Raw genomic sequence first — 24,381 nt, forward strand, 5'->3', positions numbered from 1 at the left:
GGTCTCGAATACCTTTTTGTGAACAATAAATGGATACTCATAAAACTGAACTGACACCCATAAACAAGGACAGGACCCCTGTTCATGGAATAGCGCCATCTATAAAATGAATTGACTAAACATTAAAATGAGGATATTTTCATTACAAACTACATGGACATGTATTTTATTTTTTTAAGTCAAAGAACACTCTGATCTTTGCAGCCTCCGAGAAATCTTTTAATATTTAGCATGGATGTGTATAACTGCTGAGGAGAGACACTTCCATTTGAAATACTGTGGGAGATCTCACATTTATTTTTTTATAGTACCAAGGCTATTGTAAATTTCTGGCTAAGAAATTTCAGCAAGATTAGATGTTATGTACATGATACAGCAAATTATTCTGGTTCATTGAGATTCCAATAGCTTCAGGTTTTCGTAAACTCCTCCAAAATCTTGTTACTAAGCTGGCTTATTTAACTGGATAATTAAATATTTTTAACTACAGTTTTATAAGATCCTGTTTTCAAAAGAAATTAGCATATATGTACATGAAACTTACCATATTTTATATATTTTTAAAAATATATAAAAATACCAACTAATCACTAACTTAAGGCTAATTTTACTCAAAACACATTAGCCAGATTTGTATTTGATTTAGAACAATTTGTAACTATGTCCTAGTGAAATCCTAATAGAAATTATTTTATTTTATTTTTTCCATCACCATTTATCACCCCTATACTTTCTTCTAGAATGGTGTTTACTTTTAAAGAGTTGTGCCAAAACGATCTAATTTTACTGGGTACCACAGTTATAAGTTAAATACCACCCTTTTAAAAACATTTTCAAGATGACGAGTCAAAAAAGTAAACGAAAATTTCTATGGTAAATACAGGTTTACTCACTGAGCTTGGCCCGTTGGTCCCAGAGCCTAGGCTACACCTGTTCCTATAACACACGGGAGTCATGTGCATTATTATAAGTTACCGACGATCACTTTAAGTGTTCACCCAAGTGTACTCTAAGGAATACAGTTAATTCTTTATGATGCCTTTAGAAAATCAAATGTGCTCAGGTAAAACTGTGTTAGGGAAATGGCATCTAAATTCTCCTTTGAAGATTCAGTAGGCCAAGAAACATAGGGTCCTGAGAAATCCTCCAATAATCACAAAAAAGCCAATGAGAAGCAAGCTCTATTATACTTTCACCACATGCCACCCACCTTTTTAACTAGAGAGAATATTCATTCTGGCTAACAGTTAGCAGCCCAGCAGTCAGAGCAATGCCCCTCTTACATCATCCTTCAGAACCCCACAGTCAGTTTGTCAGTGCGTATTTCCTGCCTCACAAGTGGAACTCCTTTTCCTTTATTCTTTCTGACGTCACCCAGAACCCCAAGGGTCACCTTCCCTGAGGTTGGTGGAAGTATCCTTTCCTCCCTCCCCCCCCCCCCGCCCAAGGGTAAATTCACTGACCACCCCAAATGCATCCTTCAGCTTCTGAACCTCTGCTAATCTGTCCACGTTTCCTAGGCTCTGCCTCTCATTCCGACTTGTGTAACCAGACCCATTCCTTTCTCCCAAGCTCTCTCCACTCAAAGAAGGCTCGGGCATCCCACCGGTTTCTGGTGTTGTCTCCCCCACTCCATTCGCCTGTAACTTAACGACTTAACCCCTACTCTGTTTTAAAGAAAAATTTTAAAGATTTTATTTATGTATTTTTAGACAGAGAGGCAGGGAAGGAGAAAGAGAGGGAGAGAAGCATCAATGGGTGGTTGCCTCTCGCACGCCCCCTACTGGGGACCTGGCCCGAAACCCAGGCATGTGACTGGGAATTGAACCACCAACCCTTTGGTTCACAGGCCCACACTCAATCCACTGAGCCACACCAGCCAGGGCTTAACCACTATTCTTAACTGTTACCTTCCATCGGTAGACATATGGTGTCTGTTGTTATCTCTTTATTTGTGTGTTTTTATTCCAGCAATCCATCAGCCTCTCGGAGGCCGGAAACATAAATTGGGAGTTGTTTTGCACTAACGTAGTAGTACCTTACAGCATGCTCATAATCAGTATGTGTTGCTGTCTACATTTTTCATTTGTTTATTCATTCACTCATTCCTGAGTCATTTCCCACTTTTTTTTTTTTTTTTTGGTCTACTTGCTGCCAAGTTCAGGGCTTGGCACATTGTATATAGAGGTGCCATGAATTTTCAAACTCTCGCCTTCTGCCTGTCTCACTGGCATTGGGGGGGGGGGGCGGTGGGGCGAGTCCGCTGCTGACGAGTGGAGGGAACAGAGGCGGTGGTAAGCAGGGACGTATTTGGAAGGGGTGAGTATGACAGAAGCTCTGAAGGGAAGGTTGTAGCGACAGCGTTCAGCCCCTGCCTGGACAGCGTAGACCACACGTTGCCCAGTTCTCCGTGACCAGCCGCCTTTATTAGCGCCAACCGTGTGGTGTTCAAACTTCTCAGTGGCCGAGATGAGAAACTGGACTTCAGAGGTAAATCTGCCGCAAACTATGCTATAATTCTATAGCCACTTAATATTTTTCAAAGGGTTTTACATGCATTATTTAGTCAAATTTTACATGAACAGTAATAAGTCAGAAGGACCTGGAACATTCGGGCGCTCCGATCTTCAATTAAGCAGCTACTCCTTAGTGTGGAACCTAAAATAGAACCCCACCATAATCAGACTGTCCTTACGGTAGTGGGCTCCTTTGAACCGGCTTGTGCAGATCCGCTAATGGGCATTAACTCTTTCGAGCACAAGGGTATCATCCAAAGAAGCCACATCTCACTGAACAGAAGTCGGGAAATCTGGAGTCTTAGTATACACTTTCTTATCTTAGGGGTGCACAGGTCCCGCCTCTAAAAGGTATAAATTACAAGAGACCCGACGACATTTAAAATCGTGGGTTGTGCTGTGTATGCCGTGAGAACGACAGGCGGGCCCCTCAGACACAGAAGGCTAAAACGATCTCTGTTTGGGTGTGTTCCTGGAAACGGAACAATAACGCCGAAGCAGAGCTGGGAGCCAGGGCCTCGGGTTTACAAACACCCAACAGTCAGCTGAAGCGGCTTCGGACTGGTAACTGAGCTCCAGAGCGAGTCGAGCAGGAATGGAATGCTGAACAATTAAGATTCCCTCCCCCTAAGCCCACCTCTATCATTTTATTAAAGGCTACTGGGGAAATCCTTGCGGAATAACTAATTCTAAGTTATCTTCGATGAAAACAAATTAATGTAATAATTTTCTTTCCGAAATTAATTTAAATCTCTGTGGATGCTGCAACAAATTTAGTCTTTACTATGCACACAAAAAGTTACGGAAAGCCTGATTGCACTCGCCGCTTTAGGCAGATTCATGGCTTCACAGGCCCTGGTAATGCCCGTTATTTCCATTTAGCAAACTTGCTTTAATCGGTCATTTTTGCCTGTTTGGCTCGAGTGTTTAGAATTACTCTGTATTTTGTCAGTAGAGAGAGCCTGAGATGCTATTTGTACAATGTGTACTGTTTCCAAAAGGCTGTATTTTGCTTATAGAAATCCCCCTGCCCGAGGTAATTTTTCTCCAGTTTTATTCCTGCCATTCAATTCAAACACAGGAAGCGCAGTCTTCATGCATGTTGTAAAATTCAGATGTTGCCGATTATTTAAGCACAAAATGAATCTGCATTTATAGTGTGGCCAAGTCATTCCAGTGACGACTGATTTTCCCTTTATAAATGTTTCGAGTTTATATTATGTCTGAATAGCTACACTAAAATTGGCCTTTTCTTCCCATTAATTGAAATCATGCAAGTAGTAGGATTTAAAACATAAACCAAAAACACTTTTGCCGATGTTTCAAAAACTAAATCCATTCGTAACGGATCTAAAAATCACACATATCGGTTGTGTAAAACACTAAATAGAACGGCTATAAATACGCCGGATGGTGTGAGAAAAGGGGATTTCAGGAACCAATAAACGAGCAGTGTAGAGCGCTCCGTGGCAGAAGCCTCGGTCGGGGCAGTGGCCCACACAGGCGTGCGCCCGGCTGCGGCCGGCTGGGGCCACACAGCAGGGAAGGGGAGGAGAGGGTCCTGTTCGGTTCACCAGTCTCAGGCATTCCCGTGCCTCCCAGCGGAGTCTCCGCAGCTCTCCTGACGGCGGGGGAGTGCCTGGACTGCTCTACTGAGAAGACTGCACATGAGCCCGATTCCCGATGAAACCACTGATGACCTCATCAGTGTCCTCACTTAGTGTCAGGCCTGTCCCTTCCTGCTAGGAAGCTTGCCAGGGCCCAGTCACTGAAGACCCAAGCTGGAAACTTCTCCCCAGGCTTCAAGAGACTCTGGGCCAGGGAGTTAGCTCTCACTCAGAGATACAGTCTCTGATGCGTGTCTGTGCAGACAGGTCCCGCACACCTGCCTGTGAGGAAACATGAGAAGTGGCTCATAACAGGAAACCCTCCCTGGTTTTTTACCTTTTCTTAACGACACAGACACGGTCATACCTCAGCTGACCACAGGTGTGACAAAATGTGTGGGATTAGCACTGCTCACTCTTTCTTCTTCCCTCCCTTCCTCCCGCTTTCCTTCCCTTCCTCTTCTCTGTCCTTCCTTCTTCCTTCCTCCTTCCCTTCTTCCTTCCTCTCTCATTTCCTTCCTCCCTCCCTCCTTCTCTCCCCGCTTTCCTTCTCTCCCTCGGTTTCCTCCCTTCTTTCCTCCCTCCCTCTTCTCTGCCCTTCCTTCTTCCTTCCTTCCTTCATTTCTTCCTTCCTCTCTCATTTCCTTCCTTCCCCCTTCCTTCCTTTATCCCTCCCTTATTTCCTTCCTTCTTCCTTCCTTCCTTCCTTCCTTCCTTCTTTCCTTCCTTCATTTCTTCCTTCCTCTCTCATTCCCTTCCTTCCTCCTTCCTTCCTTTATCCCTCCCTTATTTCCTTCCTTCTTTCCTTCCTTCCTCCCTCCTTCTTTCCCTCCCTCCCTCCCTCCCCTTCTTGAAGAGCTATACACCCATCACCTGGGGCTGTGGGCTGTGACAAATCTGAAGCGACAGAGTCTCTTTCCGGGGAAAGAGAAGTCTCGGCCGTGACAGGCGTCCCAAGAGGGGAGTGAGCACCAAGGGCCTTGCTAGGAACTCTGGGGACCCCGACATCCTCCAGCAGCCTCCACCGTGCGCTGTGCTTGTTTTTATTTCCTTCTGCTTCATCTCTTTTTCTTTCTTTCTTCCTTATTCATTGTTATATATTTTTGCAGTTGATGTTCTTTCATGTGTAGCCTCCTGGTTTTGCATTCCTGGTCCCGACCATAAAAACTAATGCTGTGTGCTGGTTTATGTCGGTCCCTGTGCCCACAGAAAGCAACGGTAAGGGAGAGATATGTCTGGCTTCTGACCTGACTGCACAGTGAGCAGACCAAAATTAAAGTGGTATTCTAAGTATCTAATTATCCTAAGAGAATAACTTCAGAGTAAAATCCACACTTGTTTTGAATTCAAATTCAAAACAAAATTAAAATCTTATATTAAAATGGAAAAATAGGGTTGGCATCAAAGATTGAATGAGTCATTGGAAAACCCTAAACATGTATATATTATAGTTAGTAATTTTTTTAATTAGGCAAATCTATGTTATTTTACCCATTTTTTTCTTAGTAATAGCCAGCACTATACAGCGACTTTCCATTTGTCATGCCATATCCCAAGGACATTTTCCTGGATATAGCTCACAATATAAATAAAATTCTTACAAGTTTGCTTACTTTATGTTAAATGCAACACATAAAGTCCCTTCCTTTTTGTGTATATAAGACTTTATTCAAATATCCAATGTCTATGTGAGTTTACAGTTAAAGGTCTCTAAGTAACGTGCCCTACTTCAGAACTTAGAATAGTTTACAACTGATACATTGAAATAAAAATGCAAGCTTCGATAGATAGGCAGATGTTGGAGAGATGTTAGATTAGATTAGATAGATGCTAAATTAGATAGAGGTCAGATAAATAGATAAACAGAAGTGTTCTATACTTGATATAATTTTAATCTAACTTAAGGGAGGTCTGTGCTAGAGAAAGATCGGCATGTTTTCCTCATTCCAGTTTTGAATACTTTCCTCAGTTTCCTGAACAGATGAGAGTCCAGTTTATGAGCCCGCACCTGTACGGGTATCTCACCAACACCCAGAAGCGGCCCAACCTTGCCCTGCCCCATGCACGCCAACGGGGGCGTCAGGAGAGTGCCGGGTCTGAGTCTTGGCTCTGGGGGGAGCTGGCCACTCCCTGGGGGGCCTTGACTCTCCCAGGCCTCACATTCATTTTCTGCAGCTTGGTGATGACACTCTCACCTGCTGAGCAAGCTTTTCAGAGGCTGGGAGAAGCGGGGCATCAGCGTGCTTTCATAATACAGCGGCCCTTCCCTTTTAGCCTATTACAGCTTATTCACACACGGATATCTGGCATCATGTCACTGGAATTACATCACGTGCAGGAACGAAATACACACTTATTATGAGTATATTGTGATTTCCTTAGCGACATGGGGAATTTCTAGGAGTAATGTCTTCAGATACATTTGTAAAAGGTGGTAACGAAGATAATACAGGTCAAGTATAGTTTGATCATCGCCATAATAGCACTCAGTTTCACACAGGCTTTAGTTTCTCTACCAAAACTACAGACTACAGACATCATCATTATCATCCTTTAGGTAAACGAGGGGATGTTTTTTCAATGGCATAGTGAAATATGAATAATCATTTAATCAATTAAATATGTGTGATACAAATGTAGTCAATATGAAATACGAATACTGCATTTTCTAATGTATGAGATTATTCCTATCTTAGAAAAAAATCACTGCATTAAATATATTTCATATTTTAATATATACTTTTTTGAGATTTTTTAAGATGACACATTATAAGCAAAAACTGCATTGAAACATGCAGGGAAACATCTCTGAACTCAGACTTTGTGGCACAGCCAAGAGCACAGTGATGCTCTTGACAGTGGCCTTGGACGGGCTACAGCACTGCCGTGGGCCACTGCAGAGGCCTGGCCCCCAGAAAGTAGCAATCCCCACCTGGACACGCCAGTTATAACATCACTGAGAATCCGAGGGTCTAGACGATGAGGTGTGTGTAATCAGAGAAGTGCCTCCCCTCAGTCAACCTAGAATTAAACCTCAGAAAGTCCCTTTAAAAATACCAAAATGACATGCCCTGGCTGGGCAGCTCACTGGGAGTTATCCCCTATGCCAAAAGTCTGTGGGTTCCACCCCCGGTCGGGGTGTGCCCAGGAGGCAACTGATCAGCGTTACCCTCTCCCATGATGTCTCTCTCCCTCTGCCTCTCTCTCTTCCTTTACTCTTTCTCCAAAATCAATAGAAACATATCTTAGGTGAGAATAAAAAAATAATAATAATATTATAATTCCTTAATAAAAGTTTAATTTATCAAAATGTTCACAGCAGTCTTGATCTTTAGCCAAACGGAAAGTTTGATTTGAGGAAGAAACTTGTTCAAGAGCCCAAGCACAGAATAACACATCGTCACTACAGAGAGAGGAAGAAACAATGCAGGCCCAGGCTCCCCTGGCACTTTTAGACCCATTAGACCTTCAGGGCGACTGATGAGAAGCAGTACTTCTGTTAACAATCAGCTCCAAAGTTATCCCTAACTGCGAAGTGAGCAGGTTACAACTCTGTGTGTCTCGGTAATGCCCGTGTGCTTGTTTAACCAGGGGGTGTGTAAAATGCGCTGGAGACCAGCAGCTCAGCTTCCACGGAGCTACCCAGACGTCTAAAGGTAGTCGATGAAATGATGCTGAACAGAATCACACCTGTCTTCAGGTAAACCCTGTGCCCATTGGTCTGCAAGCTTCTTTTCCAGGCTGTCTTCCAAGGATTTCTCAGGGAAAGAGGGCTCGCTCCCTGGCTTTAGGCCTTTGCTTTAAGGACAGCGTTCATGTGAATCCTCAAGTAATTGGCTCCATTGTGTTAGTTTATTAGGCGATAATAATCCACAGAGTCACTTTATCAACCTAAGTGAATATCCTTTGTGCATTTAATTAGATTTGAGAACAGAAAAAAAAAAACAGGTAAAATGTTAGGTTTACATTAAAAACAAATCCAAACGCTGTGTGGTGTAAACACGGACAGGGAACACATTGATGATCGTGAGTGCAGGGGAGGTGCTGAGTCCCTGGAGAAGGGGGGCTGGAGCAAGCTACACTCGCAGCCTCACCCGCTCCGATCACACCGCGGCAAAGCCACGGCTCTGAAGGACTCCCTTCAACTGCAGATGATCGCAGCTGCACTTACTGCAGGTGCTAGAGCGAACCGCCCACTGAGACAGCCAGAGCCTGTCCTCACAGCTCACGGGAATTCACACGAAATAAATCGACAACAAATAGTGATGCTCTAGAATGTGCCGCATCATCACGGACCATGTTTTAATCAACCATGGTGTTAAACATATGCTTCCTCATGTGACTATACCCTGTGTTATCGGAAATATTCTGGACGGACACGGCGTGCAAGCAACAGAAGCCGCATCAAAGGGTTGAGGTGCGGCCCAGCAGGTCCCCGGCCACTTGAGACACTGCTCATGCAGAAGAGAAAAAATGAATCGATGAAATGTTATGAGATCTGACATCAAATACCACCAGCTTCTCATTAAGCGTCGTCAAAGCTAAACAGGAAACTCCCTTTCCTCGGGCTTCCGCTAAGAACCACGAGCTCGGGCAGGTGTCCCGCCCGCCCCACGCGGAGGCATTCTCCTACCTCCCTATCACGGGCTCCCGTGCACTGCACTTCCGCTCCGGGTTTTCCTTCCTACTGATGGGGCCTCGAGTCTGAATTTGGTCACCCAGGGTGGCTTCTGTTGGGTTGACAGTTCATTGTCACGAAAGTAATATCTTAGCGGGTATTTTCCTCTGGACCATATCATTTTACTTTCTGGGAGAAAAGGTCAAGTTTATTTCAAGAAACTCCTTAATAAAATGTGAGCTGTAGAGGAGCCTTTGTCTTACTTCTTTTTAAGATCTAACGGTCCATTCCCTACCTGAGTCACGCTGACAGTTTGTATGATTTCAAAGTGTTTCCCAAAGCGCTGCTCTCAGTACTATGAATACAACTACAATGCTTATGATTTCCACAAAGGATGAAAATATGTTCTTTAACTGAGAGCTTAATTACTAAGAAGCACTTTTTCAAAATGTTCAGACGTACAAGGATATTTGATTCGTGCAATGATTCTGGGAGGCAGGCACTACTCCGATCTCCGTTTCACGAAGGACATGGTGGAGACAAACAGCAAGGACCTGTACACCTCGGGCGGCAGGCGAAGCTGGGGCATGAAGCAAGGTGTTCCGACTCCACACTGCACCCTTCACCCCTGAACCGCATCACATGGATAACGTGAGGGTGGACCACACAAGTAAATACCAATGTTATACATTCTTTGAGTATTGAAATAAAAAAGCCGATTGACACAAACAGGACCTAAAGAACACAGCACTGAAAGGTAGGTTATATGTGACATTTTACTACACAAGCAAGAAACAAGTAGCTGGGGCCCGAAGAAGTGACATTATTGTCTTACCATCGAGTAGGTCATGTGTGGGAGGAATAAAGTTACGACTCACATTCTCAGAGACTGACCGACCTTCACGAGGAAGCGATCGTGTTGTTCAGTGAGGTGTTTCAGGAACTCGAACGGCTCCCCAGTGGATGTAGGTCACCTGCAGGGAGCAGCATCAGGGTGGCCCCCAGGGAGCACACCTGCCAGCGATCCCGTCTTAATGGAATCTCTTCCCCTGAAGACGGGGCTTGAATTATTCACTCACGTCCAGTGAGCACGACCTGGGGTGTCCCTTCTGAGATGTGGTCACAAGAAGCCCAGTGCTCCGTCTTGAGCTCCCTCGCTCCCTGCCCCTCTCTCTCCGGTCCTCAGTCAGGGCCCTCGCTCTGGAAGAGCCTGCAGCCACGTTGCGTAGCCATGCGGAGAGACTGACATGCAAAGAACTACTGGTGAATGAGAAGCTGGAGATTGCCAGGAGGCGCGCGAGAGCGTGGGAGGGGCCCCTGCCTGCTGGAACCCAGGACGGCTGCAGCCCCAGTCAACACTTCGCCTGCAGGCTCAAAGCAGGCTGAGCCCGAGTCACACGCTGAGCTGCACCCAGACTCCTGACCCCCCGAAACCATTTCATTTTTTTAATGCAGCAACATACAGCAACTACACCATGCATGTATATATTTTAAATATACACCGAGAGAAGCATACATAAACACAGACACTCAGCATAATCACACTTAAATTACCTTACTTACAAGGACCAAAATCTATTATTATACTTAAGTCAATGAAATTGTCTTTTTTCCCAAATTATGTCAACTCGGGCCAAAAGATAAAATTTGTTTAAAAATGTGGTCTTCTTAAGGATTAATAAAAAAAATTCCATTTTTACATCTTGGCAATAGACAAAATTTTTCCTAAATGTATGAATTCCTTCACTTCTACACTTAGAAATTGGTTAAGTTCCATGTCCTACCTTTAAGGAAATATAGCCATAGTTTAATATGTTTTGTATTATTAAAATATGTTGCAATATTTTCCTATAATAAATGTAATGTAACTGCTATATTGAATGAGTATAACAATTTGGCAAACATATTTTAAAAATGATTCATTGTCCTATTTCAACAAAATTAATTTCTAATCATTGGTACCCTATCAGTCTTTTGATTACTTTATAAATTCGTCTTTCTTTAAAGTTCAAAAGCAAAAATATAAAGTGGATCTCTGTAAAGTGAATAATTCTGCGATGTATTTGTTTAATCCAGCACAATTTCTTCTGGCACTTGCAAATGCACAGACTATGGATTTCAACCCTAAGTATTGCCTTCCAAAAATGACTCCACAATAATAAAACAAGTCCAGTGGAAGTTTTTGACAACATCCAGTCAAATCAAATTTCAGAGGAACGCTAAGCATTCGTGCCCAGAATTTAAATGTGGCTTCGGGAGCCTTGGAGGGGAAGCTCATTCGGTGATGTGCAGCTGAAGCTGCAAAACCACCGGGGCCCTCCAGCAGTGCCCACGCTGGGCTTTTGGCAGGGGGCGGGGGGGGGGGGGGCGGCGCGGCAGAGGGTGCCGGTGAAAAGGTGGTGCATGGCTTTTCAAGTTCCGAAGTTGAAATAAAATTGCAATGCACTCTTTACGTATCGTAGTACATATTTCTGCCAAATTCAGTAACCTCTCTCTTTTTTAATCTGTTGTTAAGAATCAGATCTTATTTTCTTCCAGGAGGGCGTGAGCCCTATGCGGGGAGCATTGCTTCGGGAAAGGCTAACAACAAGGGGAAGCAGTTCAGTTTTGATGGTTAACCATAGCGGGAAGCACTTGACTACAGGCAGGTTTTACATATGTGCGTTTTCTAATATTCTCCTTTCTTATTCAGCAACCCACTCACATCTGATATTAATTTTAGAAGTTGTTTTATTGCATCATAGGCATGCCATGGGTTTTCAAGTATTTGGAAGAGGAAAAAACAGAGAAAAAAACGACTTCACATTTCAATTTTTTGTTGGCTTTGAATGAAAGCCATTCTTTGAGTTAGTATTATGTCCTAATTACTGCTCAGAATTATAGCCAATCATTTCTTTAAAAAAATTGGAAAGTAATAAGACCTAGGAAATAGAGGTCAAAAAATCATAACCAATGGACAGCCAGATGGCAACGTGGGCAAAGGCAGTGGGGCTATTAGCATGGCCGTAAAAGGCAGACAGAGAGAAACGTGGCTACTCCTTCTTTCTGGTAGAAAGTGAGACCAGCATTTCCAGCCCATTGTTCTTGATCCCAGACAATTATTGGATACAGATCATTCTGGAAAACACTCATGTTTGCTTTCATAAAATTACACTGGTGATATCTGTGTGGTTTAGTAGATGCGATGAAACAATTCCGAGACGTTGGCATTTGCAGTGGCCCTACTCGAGTCTAACTGTCTGGCCTTCGCAAGAAGGCGGGCCCCTGGGGGAGAAACTGGGCACAGCAAAACGGCCCCCAAGGCCATTTCAACACGTCAGACACTAAGAATTTTTTTCAGTGCACATGTATCTGGCTATCGAATCTTTACCTTCTAGACTGATAATTAGGAAATATTTAAAATAGAAATGACCACTGTTTCTGAGGATCATCTTTTAGATCATGTTATAGAAGGGAGTGATAATGTTACTGAACAGGCCAAGGGGGGTACAATATACTATTACCGAAAGGACCCCCCCACTAGGTTCCCTTGTCCATGGCCAGAGGAAAGACGTCTCTCAATGCCAGAGATTTGTGAAAAGGAAAGGAAATGTTTATTTAAAGCTATACAGACTTAAAGTAGTGACCTAATGTCTTCATTAAAATACCCAAGTCCTTTAGGATACCCACAGATGCACACAGTCCTTCCTTCTCCCTCTCCCCTAATTTGGGGTACCATATCTCAGGAAAAGAAGTAGATTCAGGCTCCTGACACCATCAGCTGTGTGGTCGGCCAGGATCAAGCCTCGTGGTTCTCCTCTGCAAAGCTGCGGGGGTCTGCACTCTGCCAAAGCCGAGTGGCCGTTCTCTGCTAAAACCGCATGGTGGTTCTCCCTCGCAGGGCTGCGGGAGTTCCCACTCTGTCCAAAGCTGCAAGGGAATCTCCACTCTGCCAGCACCACGTGGTTCTCTCCAAAATAGCTGCCGCATCTGGGTTTAAATCCCTACACCAATCTTCCTCTGCAGCCCCATTTCCGACTCCTCCCACAATTGGCTACACCTGATAGCACTCCTATATCCTTCCAGCTTTACCGAGCTGCCCTAGGGTCTGGGGAGGCATGGGCCCATGTCTTGGAGCCAATCTTCTCCAAGCTCCCACACAGGTGCTGTAACCAGAGGGAGTTTCCTCCCAGTTTTGTCTTGGGCAGAAGTCATTCCCTTCTCCCTGGCTCAAAGCGTGGCCACAGCTATTTAACATGTCAGTGCAACCATTTAAAGGTTATAGGTATGTTAAATGACCGTGCCAGAGGTTAGCTGCAAAGCTGTTGCTGTACAAAACAGCCCTGCTTGTTCCTGCTCCATGTGTCCCTTCCCCCAACTCACACCTGTCAGGGGAAGGGGTGAGGACATCCTAACACTTCCTGGACACCTTGAGTTCTGGACCCCATTCCAAATCCCTATTTGGGGCCCCCCTCTGGGCTGCACCCTCTTTCAGCAACAGCACCACGAAGACCAGAGTGACTAGAGAGTGTGTCTCAGACTAGTAGAAGACATTAGAATGGAGGAAGAATACTCTTTTTTAATCCTCTCCAATGTTTTTATGGATTTTAGAGACAAAGGAATCGGGAGAAAGAGAGACAGAGAAACACCCATGTGAGAGAGAAACATTGATCAGCTGCCCGTCATATACACCCAGCCAGGGGTCAAACCCACACCCTAGGCCTGTGCCCTGCACAGAGTCAAACCCATAACTCGTGGTGTGTGGGATTCCACTCCGACCAACCGAGCCCCCTGGTCAGTGCAGAAGAATACACTTTTAACACTTCTTACATTCTCCTGTAACATTAGCAATGCAAAGACTAGAAAACGCATGACATAATATAAATACAACTGCACTTCCATAAACTATAAGAACATGCATACATTTGAATATGGGTCCCTGAGGTGGGATGCAAATATTTGTATGTGGAATACGTAAGAGAATACAATGCAAGTTAAACCAAGGTTAACGTTCCGATGGTTTCTTGAACTGCTCTAAAGATTACCCTGCATCTTTCAAATGTACACATCAAAAACCAACCAATTAGTTTATAGCAATGACTGACTGTTTGGAAGGGAACAACAAAGAAATTTATTTTGTTTGCAGTTTAATATTTAATTCTAACATCTTGTCCGCTGAGTAGTGGTGCCTGGCGCTAAGAGCAACAGAATCATTTCATCACTGGATGCTGTCACTGTGCTGGTAGTGACGTCATGGCTCTTTAAATACGTACTTCTGGGGACAGGGGAAGTCATAGTTTAAGCTTTTTCTAAATTTCTCTTTGCTTATGAAAAAGTACTATTTACAAATAAAAAGTTAACAACATTTACCGAAGGACTTCTTTTATATTAAACGCCACTGATCCCTTACTTCTTCAGGACCTAATACTGTACCCACACAAGACTTCTGAGGGGTGTTGTGAGTATGGTGCATTTATATTCTTCTAACAGGCTGTGTAATAACTTGCCATTGTAATCCCAGAATGCCACGGCCCTGTGAAGTTGATAATATCAGAACAGATGGCCCCCATTATGTAAGTGACTGGCAGTCAATGTTCAAAAAGCATTCAGAATATCATGTGTGTGTCTGTGCACACACGTGTGTACGCAGAAAATGGTATAGGGAATGCATATTTCCATAGCTTCAGGGTCCGGCACAAATAATGCCCCTCTTTATTATAAAATCTCTTATTAAAAAATCATAAGCATGTAATTCTGTAATATAATAATATCACACTCAAGCACCCCACGTGGCATCTTAGGTGAAATGTTCGCATTAAAACTATAAATTATTACACCCTTATTATTACCCTACCAACCACACTCAAGCAGGCCTTACTTCTGCTGGATCCTGTATGTATGTCACATATAGGCAGACGCAACAGATACACACATACACACACATTTATTCTATACTGTTTTCTCTGGGACAAATCCTTCAGGCTTACAGTGTGCTGGAGAGAGCAGTCAACTCTGTAAGGTAGGACTAGATTGCAAAACTAATTTCTTCACCTCCGTGATCCCATTTGAATGGTGTTTGGATATCTTGGAGTGTCACATCAAGAAAGGGAGGGAGCATTATTGGCATCCATTCTATAGCTAAGCATTTGCCATTTTAGAAGTTGACACAATGTCATGCATTGAATATGCATTTCCATTTCCCAATTTCGTGGGACTGACAACACTACAACCTTTAAAAATTAACTTTGACCCAGAGATCCTTTTCTTGCCAAAGATATTGTCAATACTAATGGCAATGAATGTATTAAATTGTATACTGTCCTTGGATTTGAAACTAAAATCACTCAGAAATGTATCCCTAAATACTCATTCTAACAGCTCCCCCAAATTTCAAAGACTGACACTTTTTAATTAAAGCAAATGAGCAGACACAAAATAATAGAATGGCATATCCTACCATAATTATGAACATAAGTTTGACTTCATTTTCTCCTACTACCTCCTGTTCTGCAACTGGTATTTCCTAATGCCCAGTGCAATGAGGAGATTATTCAATTTTGTAACAGGCGAATCAAGCACAAGCTGTATAAAATAATATTCAAATGATAATTTATACACATTTAAAGCAGCTTAAGAAGTATAAAGGTGTAAGGTACAAACGACAATAAACGTTAATAAATTATTAATGGTGCATTTTGACAAGCATTAAAAGTAGGCTCGATTCAGATAGAATTCCTGCAGGGAAAAACACGCACATTTTATTTTATGATTTAAATTCTGTAGAGAGCACAGTTTGATATGCCACACTTCAGAGAATTACAAGCTCTAGAAACAATCAACTTTCGTTCTGAGTGATCAAAATTAATACAGATGTTATTTTAAATTAAATTTGAAGCATTTTTACAGATGGAAAAGTGATTATGGAAATTATGCACTGTAAAAGACATGTAATCCACCAAAGATGATGTTTTAAATTGCAATCAACCTGTTATCATAATTTTCCTCTTTAAAAATATATGTTAAGAGAGTAATTTTGGTTCAGAAAGTCAGTTCGCAGCTCTTTCTCATTCTTTTCCCCAAATTAAAGCTTGTGAGATTGATGATTTACAGGTCACCGTATGAAGCTTTATAAAATACTCAACATCTTTGGGGGAGAATTAAAAAGCATAACTGAATAAAAGTGAAGGAGAAATAGTTACACCCTCAGAAAGAAATAGTTGGCAAGGCAGGGAAATTAAACGCAGACTCATACCGATGCTAAGCTGTGCCATTTTCCACTTCTATGGAATATGCGACTGTTATCCTAGACTCGATGGAGAGAAATATTTGTTTACCAAATGGAACATATACAGTTTGCCTGTGAGAAAACCCTGCTTATGGAGACACCTAAAACCCTGAAGAGTGGTTACCAGGCAACTGACCTTTAAAATACCCTTTGAGTTAGCTCTGACTTTATTAAAAATAAAGGAAAAACAAAGCCATATGCTTCAGAATGTGCACCTTGGCCACAAGGGAGAACTCGGGCACCTTTAGCGTGATGGGAGTTCAACAGGTCGCGTCGCGAAAACCTGTGGTCTCCGTTCTCAAGTACGAGACAATAAAAATGATGATATCCTGTTTGGGCTCCCAGCAGCTGAACCTCAATGAAAAAGAGTCTGAAACTTAGCCGAGGGAAAACGAAACAGTGATGTTCGGCTGGATTTTCACTGTGTGGTTCTCGAGGTAGTAAACAGCATGTGCGCGAGCCAAAGGTGTTTACGGACAATTGGCAGGCTTCACAGTGAAGCACATTATTACTTCCACGCCACACCTTCTTGTTTTGTACTTTCCATTTATTATGAGTTTATATTCAGGGACCGAGACCTACAATGCATGGGATGTTTAGTATCTCAGCCACGCTTGCAAGGGCTCAGAAGCAGGTGCTGGAAATGCAGTGGAGTCTGGCAATGTTTCAGCAGTTGAGTCCGAGTGTTTGACTTCCTTAGAAATCCTTGAAATACAATAAATAAACAGTAACACAGGACTATTGTTTTGATCATTTTATTATATAAGGTAAACCTCAGTGAAAAATTAAATGTGGAGGCTCAACAAACAATTACTGCTGTTGGAGATTTTAATATATTTGTTGGATAATAAATGTATTTCATTACGCAATCGATTTTATTTGAAGTAACTATACATTTATCTTTAAATAAGCTTATTTGAATGTACGTTTTGAAGGTTTTTTTAAAACCTATGTTTTCTTCAGTATGTTAAATTTTCTGTCTCTATAAAACGGTCCAAGAAAATCTGGAGATGATAAGAGAAAAGGCACTACGTAAGTTTTACTTCATTATCATGTCATTCTTAGCGTGTGCAGGGAGGCCTGAATACACAGTACTTGTACTGAGGTGGACGCGTTAGTTAAACAGGGCTGTGTGGGGTGGGCACAGGCTCGCGTTTCTGCCTGAATCGTCGGAACTAGGATGGAGAAACCTGTCCCTTCCTCAGCTCTATAGAACTTTGACTTCGTGTCACCGTAGCTTCCGGAAGGGTCTCGGCATCGGAGAGTGTGTGTGCGTGTGTGTGCTGGTGTGTATCACACACAGAAGGCCCTGCGTTGCCGCAGGGGGCCTGGCCTGAGGCTCCTGCCTGGCCAACAGGGTCCTCCATCTGCACCTACCCTTAAGAAACCTGTTTAGTCTCTAAGGCTTTATGTTCTACCAGTATTTGTTTTATACAGGGCAGTGGAGGCTTTAACATGTTTCAAAGACAGACTCTTTCGGTACAGAATCTGATGAAACTGAGAAAAGGCCAACTTCCCATAATCATGAGCCCGTGCTACCATTTTATCTTCAGCGTCTTTTCCTTCACTACAGAACTTCTGTACCGCTTTCTGTGGAAGATGAAACATATTCTAGCGTGGTGCACTTTACAATGCTGGGCTTAAAAGTGATAGTTCCTTATGTATCTGAAAATTATTGGGAAAGACTACCTCCCTGAAGGAAATGAGAGGTTAATATATTAATTGTTAATAATGGTGTTACTATTATAGATACTGTATATAGCAATTTGTAAAACAAACACATAAGCATAAAATGTTGATGAGATTTTTGTCTTTATGTCATTCTGAATTATGTGAGTAACCATAAAATATAAGTGAAATGCAATACAACTTGCTAACAGAACTCTCCCACTTAACAGACCTTTAACTCCTGAGAAAAGACTTTAAAAAATAGGCAAAACCACAACGCAGGCTAAAACATTTCAGAATCAAACAAGTTTCATCTTCCCATTTGGGGAGATGGGGCCAGGGGTCATTTGGGCAACCCAGAATGACAGAGGAATTACAGCTATATGATAACTGAAAATACTAGAGTTTGTTCATTTTTTACCTAACATTTTATTGTCAGAACCTTTAGTAATTTTATTTTTCAGTAACACATCTATAATATACATGATCCTGATATTAAACATCATTATAGTAAAGATAATGCGTCAGGATAAAAATAAATAAACATTCACTTCTTCTAATGACTGAACAGCAGTGAGTATCTTTCTTTGTTTATTCTTCAGCATCTCCTTTCTCTCTTTAGTATCCTAGTTTTTCACTCAGCCGTCTGGCCACAATCATCCTGTCTGATGTGACCAGGGCATGTTTGTGCCTGATGGGTTTTTTGCGATGTATCAGAACATTGAGTAGTACTTGGCCCATTAGTATATTTTCATAAACACTTATTGAACAGCCAAATGAATGAAAACCAGGTAGACTGTATACAAAATATAAGCCAATATTTGTTTTAAAATATTATTCATCTCCAATAAGTCCAAGACTAGGAATTATAATTTCTAAATGGCTTTTTCAATTGATGGCTTTGATGACTGACAATCATCACAACTGAAATAATTTTGAACTTTCCTGGAAAAGACAAATTGATAGGATGAAAAAAACATATTTTGGGTTGTGACTAAAGGTTCCTGAATTTTAGTTTAAGTTTTGTCTGGCCTTGTGGTCTCTAACAGCTCACTTAACCTGACTGAGTTCTGATGACTTGATCTGTTATTTATAAAAGAGGGAGCAAAGCAGATTATTAATGTACTGAAAAAGGAAATTAAAACCACAATGAGCGATCACCTCACACCTGTCAGAATGGCTGTCATCAATAACTAAGCAAACAAGTGCTGGTGAGGGCGTGGAGAAAGGGGAACCCTCATGCGCTGTGGGTGGAAATGCAGACAGGTGCAGCCGCTGTGGAAAACAATGCACAACTGCCTCAAAAAATTAAACATGACACTGCCTTATGACCCAGCATTTCTACTTCTGGGAATATATCTGAAGAAACTCAAAACACTGATGTGAAAGAATAGACGCACCCCTACATTCACTGCAGCATTATGGACAATTGCCAAGATTCGGGAGCGGCCCCCGTGTCCATCAGCAGAGGAGTGTGCAAAAAAGCTGCGGTACGTTTACAAGACGGAATGACGCGTGGCCATGGAAAAGAAGGGAATCTTCCCCTTTACAGCAGCATGGATGGACCTGGGGAGCCCTGTGCTAACTGAAATAACCCAGTTAAAGAAAGACAAGTACCATATGACTTCAATTCTATGTGGAATCCAATAAATAAAGCAAGTAAACAAAACAGAAGGACTCATAGATGCAGAAAGTAGACTGATGCTGTCAGAACAGAGGGGGGTTGACGAGTAGGTGAAAATGGGAAGGGATTAAGCAAAAAAAAAAAAAAAAAAAAAGAGAAAACAACTCACACACAGAGACAACATTGTCTGATTACCAGAGGGAAAGGGGGGTAGGGGAGACAGGAGAGGGTGAATGGGGGCTAAATTACGATGGAAAGAAAGTTGACTTGGGGTGGTGAATGCATAGTATAATATACAGACGATGTATTATACAATTGTACACCTGAAACCTTTATCATTTTATTAACCAGTGTCATCCCAATAAATTCAATAAAATAAGAAAATGATTAACACACTTCTGGCCCTAGAAGTCCAATTAATCAATGAAAATTATTTTTTACCTGAATTTCTCAGAACCCTTTTTCTAGAAATAAAAGTATTTATGAGTTCCTTTCTTTATGTGTGCAACAAGAATCTGAGAAGGCCTGCTCTGTCCCGGGCCCTGGATTCATACCTGCCCTAAACCACAAGTGGGAAGAGGGTAAAACCACCACCTGTTTACAATCTGCTGGGCTCCAGCAACTGTAAGTCCAGAGGAGCATATGCATTCACTAGACACTGTGGCTGCTGTCACCTTAACCTGAGGGACCCCAGATCGGAGCGCCGCACACAGCTCCACGAGTCTCACCTGAGCCATCGATCAATCATTGTCTCCAGCTGCCGAGCTTTCCAATAAGTCAGACAAATTCAAGTCCATGTCAAATCGCTTATTTAGCTTTATGTAGCCACACTGATTTTAATAACTGCCTGGAGCCCCAAGGACACTAAAACCCCATTACAAAAAGAAAGTAAACTTTGAGAAATCTTTTAAAGTGAAGGTTGCTTCGTTAGCATGCGAAGTTTCTGATGGTAATTAATATTAGGTCGTGGACAGCAGTCTCAGAACCTGCGACCTGGATAACGTCGGAGGAGAACCTTGCTCTCTCTGGTGGGATTCACTCTCACGTCTCAGGCCGATGGGCGGCTCTAGGATCTTTAACACAGATCCACCCAAACGCGCGTCCCAGGAAAACCCAGTGCGTTGAGGGAATCAGGAACACAAAACAAACCCCGACACGTCTGACTTAAAGACAGAGCATAAAACCATCTCACCCAGATGCGCATGCATTGTTTCTCTCATGGGTTTGCCTTATGGAATTAACTTTTAAGTCCTTAAAAAAAGAAATGATTGTGTAGTAATGATGTTCCCTAGCTCGGGAAGCTCGCGCCACTTCACCTTGCAGCGGAAAGAAGTCCCGTCTCGTCGTCACTCGTCGCAACCCAGACTCCCATGAAGCCCGAGGTAGAATTCTTCCCCGGCACAGAAGGGTTCTGTTTTGCACAAAGACCCCTGCCTGGCGCTCTTAAAGCGGTAAACAGATACGGCGAGGAAACGGGAGAAGCTCCCCGGTGCACGGAGAACCCGAGTCATGCAGATGTACAGCTCTGATTCGCTGTGGCCCTATCCGTTACTTCCAAACTCCTCAGTGGCGCTTTGCAGCACATGTACAATGAAATCCGGAGAAGGCAGTTCATCAGATCGCAGTGTGAATTGGAACGGATTGTAGAGCCATTTTGTTGTGGAAAAAAAAAATAAACCAAAAAGCCAAAGTGAGCGCTACTGCCCAACACACAAGGAATCAGGACAGATAAAACCGACTTCCCTGCTTAAGGATGCTCTACGCTTTTTAAACACAATGACGCGTGCGGGCTGGCACTGGCTAAACGAATGCGCAGGAAATTGTGTGAGGAGCTGCCACTCTCCCAGGGCTGGGGACCTGCTTGCAGCTCAACCAACGGTGAGACCAGCAGCCTGCAGGTCTGAACACCAGGGGATGAATAAAACCCAAGGATTTCCAGCAGGGTTTGGTTTCTGTCTTATATTTCATTATGTATTTAATAAATGTTCAAGCCTAGACTACACATCCCTCTGGCCACGATTTTCCGTAGATTAGCTTTTAATTTTCAGCCAGTGCTCTTACCTACTGCAGGTCTTAACATTGAACGTAAACACGTGATTCTGATTGGAATGAAATGTTATGGCAATGTTTCATCCCGGGGTCACTTTCCGCAGATGTTCTCATTTTATTTTCTGTTTACTCAACCTTGCAGGGAAGCCAATATTAGAAACGTACAGGATATAATTCAAGACTTTTCTTGTGACTGCAGAAACCATTTAAAAAGGTATCAAATTACACTGAAGTATATGTTTATGCAGCAAAATTGCATAGCCAATTTATGCAGAATAAAAGGAAATCATTAGTTTATATGTTTTATGAGTAACATGTATAACAACTGTCATTTTTTTCATTAAAATGACAACATAAATTATGTATATATGTATATATATATATATAATGGCAAGGGAACTTAATGTTAACGACTAAATCTGGACTTATTTTAAAGTCTAGGAAAACTAAATTTCCACCATTCATGGAGTAATCTCATTTACTATGATGCATGTTGCTGGCAGATTTATTAACATTTAAATTGTCTCATATGATATTTATTCATATTATATTTCTTCAAATTCCAAAATACGACTTCTATAAAAATAATGTATTAAAAGAGTATAAAGTCCAAAATGCAGTATCCCACACCGATGCGCTAAAATACAGAAGAAAAAAGAATTTGCATTTAGTGAGTACATAGATTTTGGTTTAATTTATATTGGATGGAAACTTCTATATGATTTTGTGGAAATGATTCTAAAGAGTTTAATGTCACTAGAATCTTTAAAATGATCTTTTCACGTGTCATTTGTGTAAAATGTTTATGTAACCCCTAATATCTACAATAAGGAAAAACTGTGCACATCTCGAGGTGGGGAAATGAGGAGAGAAAGAGGGAGAGCAAATATGAGTGGATGTGTGAGTCCATTTAGAAACAGAAACACAGGAAAGAAATATACTCCTCAGGAGTATCAGTGCTTCCAAGTGAAAAAAAATCAATGGAAATCTATTTTTATGTTATTATGGGTTGCATTTCAATATAGGTGTACAGCTGATATAGTTTTATGATAATCTAGATAAAAAGACATTTACTTTTGCTCAGAGAATACTGAAGTAAAATATTTCTTCTTCTCTACACATTGCCCACAAAGGACAGCCAACTCAGGGCACGCTCAGTTTTTGGTGAAACATGCCTCTTGTCTGTTAGAAAAGGTGAGAATGTTTGGACGCTGCTCTCAACCTTGGCACTATTTGAAGCAAAACAAGACCAATGTGTTTCTTTTCTGTGATTAGCTATAAATATCTGCATTTACATTCCCGTGTCTTCTCAAAATGTACAACCAAGAAGATAATTTATATTGACTTTTTAAGGACTGCTCATTATTAAACCCACTATTCAACTGCTTTAAAAAGATGTAGTTTCATAAATAGGTTTAAAATGATATGTCCTGACTGGTGTGACCCAGTGGATTGAGCATGGGCCTTCCAAGCAAAGGGCCGCAAGTTTGATTCCCAGTGAGGCCACATGCCTGGGCTGTGGGCCAGGTCCCCAGTAGGGGGCGTGCGAGAAGCAACTACACATTGATGTTTCTCTCCCTCTCTTTCTCCCTTCCCCTCTCTAAAAAATAAATAAATAAAATCTTTAAAAAATAAAATAATATAAAATCAAACCATTTCAGAATTCTCTATGTATGAGGAACACAGATAGTGAGGTTTTTTTTAAATGTCTTTTTAACAGAATGATTTGCTTTTCCCCTTTGTTTAACAGACATTTAGGTAAATTTTATTTTGGAATTCAAATAACTTTTCCTTCTTAATAAAAAGATAAAATACTCAAAATCACTAAAAACATAGGGAAATTAAAGTGGACCTTCTAAAATCTTCCTTTAAGTTCATTAACTGTTTCTCTCCAAGTTTAGATTATCTGGGCAATATTTCAAACCTCATTTAACTCACTTCCTATTTAACATCATCTATCATTGTTTTCAAAGCACTGTTACAGCATTATGATTAAATTTACCATTTTAAGTGTTATTTTCTCTGTTTCAACAGAAGCACTCAAAGACATACAGGAAGCTAAGCCATTCATTGAGAGCTCACGCCTACAGCACAATCCTATCCCGATGCTCTGGTTCATGTAAGCACAGAGATATGCCCATCATGCCTCTCTCCATTTGCCAACGCTGCACAGGGATGGATGGTTACAGTGTATCTTTGTGAATATTTCTCTTAGGAGCTTTTCTAAAAGTGTGAGCATAGGCAGAAATGCAGACAGCTATGATGTCTGTATTCGTATACGTGGCAAGATTCTTTCTAATGCACCTATTAGTGGGAGCTAAACAGTTTGAGCACGGAAGGGGAGGGGCATTCATGGATGTATCGTTCAGCAGTCAATGGAATGCGAGCTCATTAAATAGAACAGACTTCACACAGCAGCATCTTGAATGGCCAAGAGTTCTGAAAAGTTGATGCTTACATTTTTGCAGCAGAACCTCTGTTAAAAATAAATAATTATATCTAAATGTGCAATGCCTTGCCTCTCCTTCACATGGCTTGTTAAAATGTAGGCAAACTTTGAATTCAAACTCCGTGCAATACAATGATCTGATTTATGGGAGAAATCCGACTGGTGAGGGTACCACAGTTACAAAAGACAGTCGCTTTGAAGGAGTGCTCATTTCCTCCAAAGCGGCCGTGTTACCGCACGGGCTACGGTACCAACAGCATCCCTACTCAAACTCGGGGGAAGGGTGTTCTTGTTCAAAGGCGGCCCTAGGGGAAGCAAATTGGGCTCTTGCCTAGGGCACACATGTTCTGGAGAAGGCACGGGATGCGCAGCACTTAGAACAGGTGTTGCTATCTGTTTCATCTAATCACCCGCGGCGGTCTTCGCCGAGCTTCCAGGGAGCTGCAGGACTCCTTGTTTGGAAGCTGCGCCAGGACATCCCAGCGCAGGCAGGATGTGGGAAGCCCGGGGCAGCCTTCAAGGGGAGTGAAGGTTACCGTGACCGAGTGAAGGAAACGAGACCAAAAAGCTGCCGGCGCCTTAGAAA

Source organism: Phyllostomus discolor, chromosome 11, assembly GCF_004126475.2.
Source record: "Phyllostomus discolor isolate MPI-MPIP mPhyDis1 chromosome 11, mPhyDis1.pri.v3, whole genome shotgun sequence".
NCBI lineage: Eukaryota > Metazoa > Chordata > Mammalia > Chiroptera > Phyllostomidae > Phyllostomus > Phyllostomus discolor.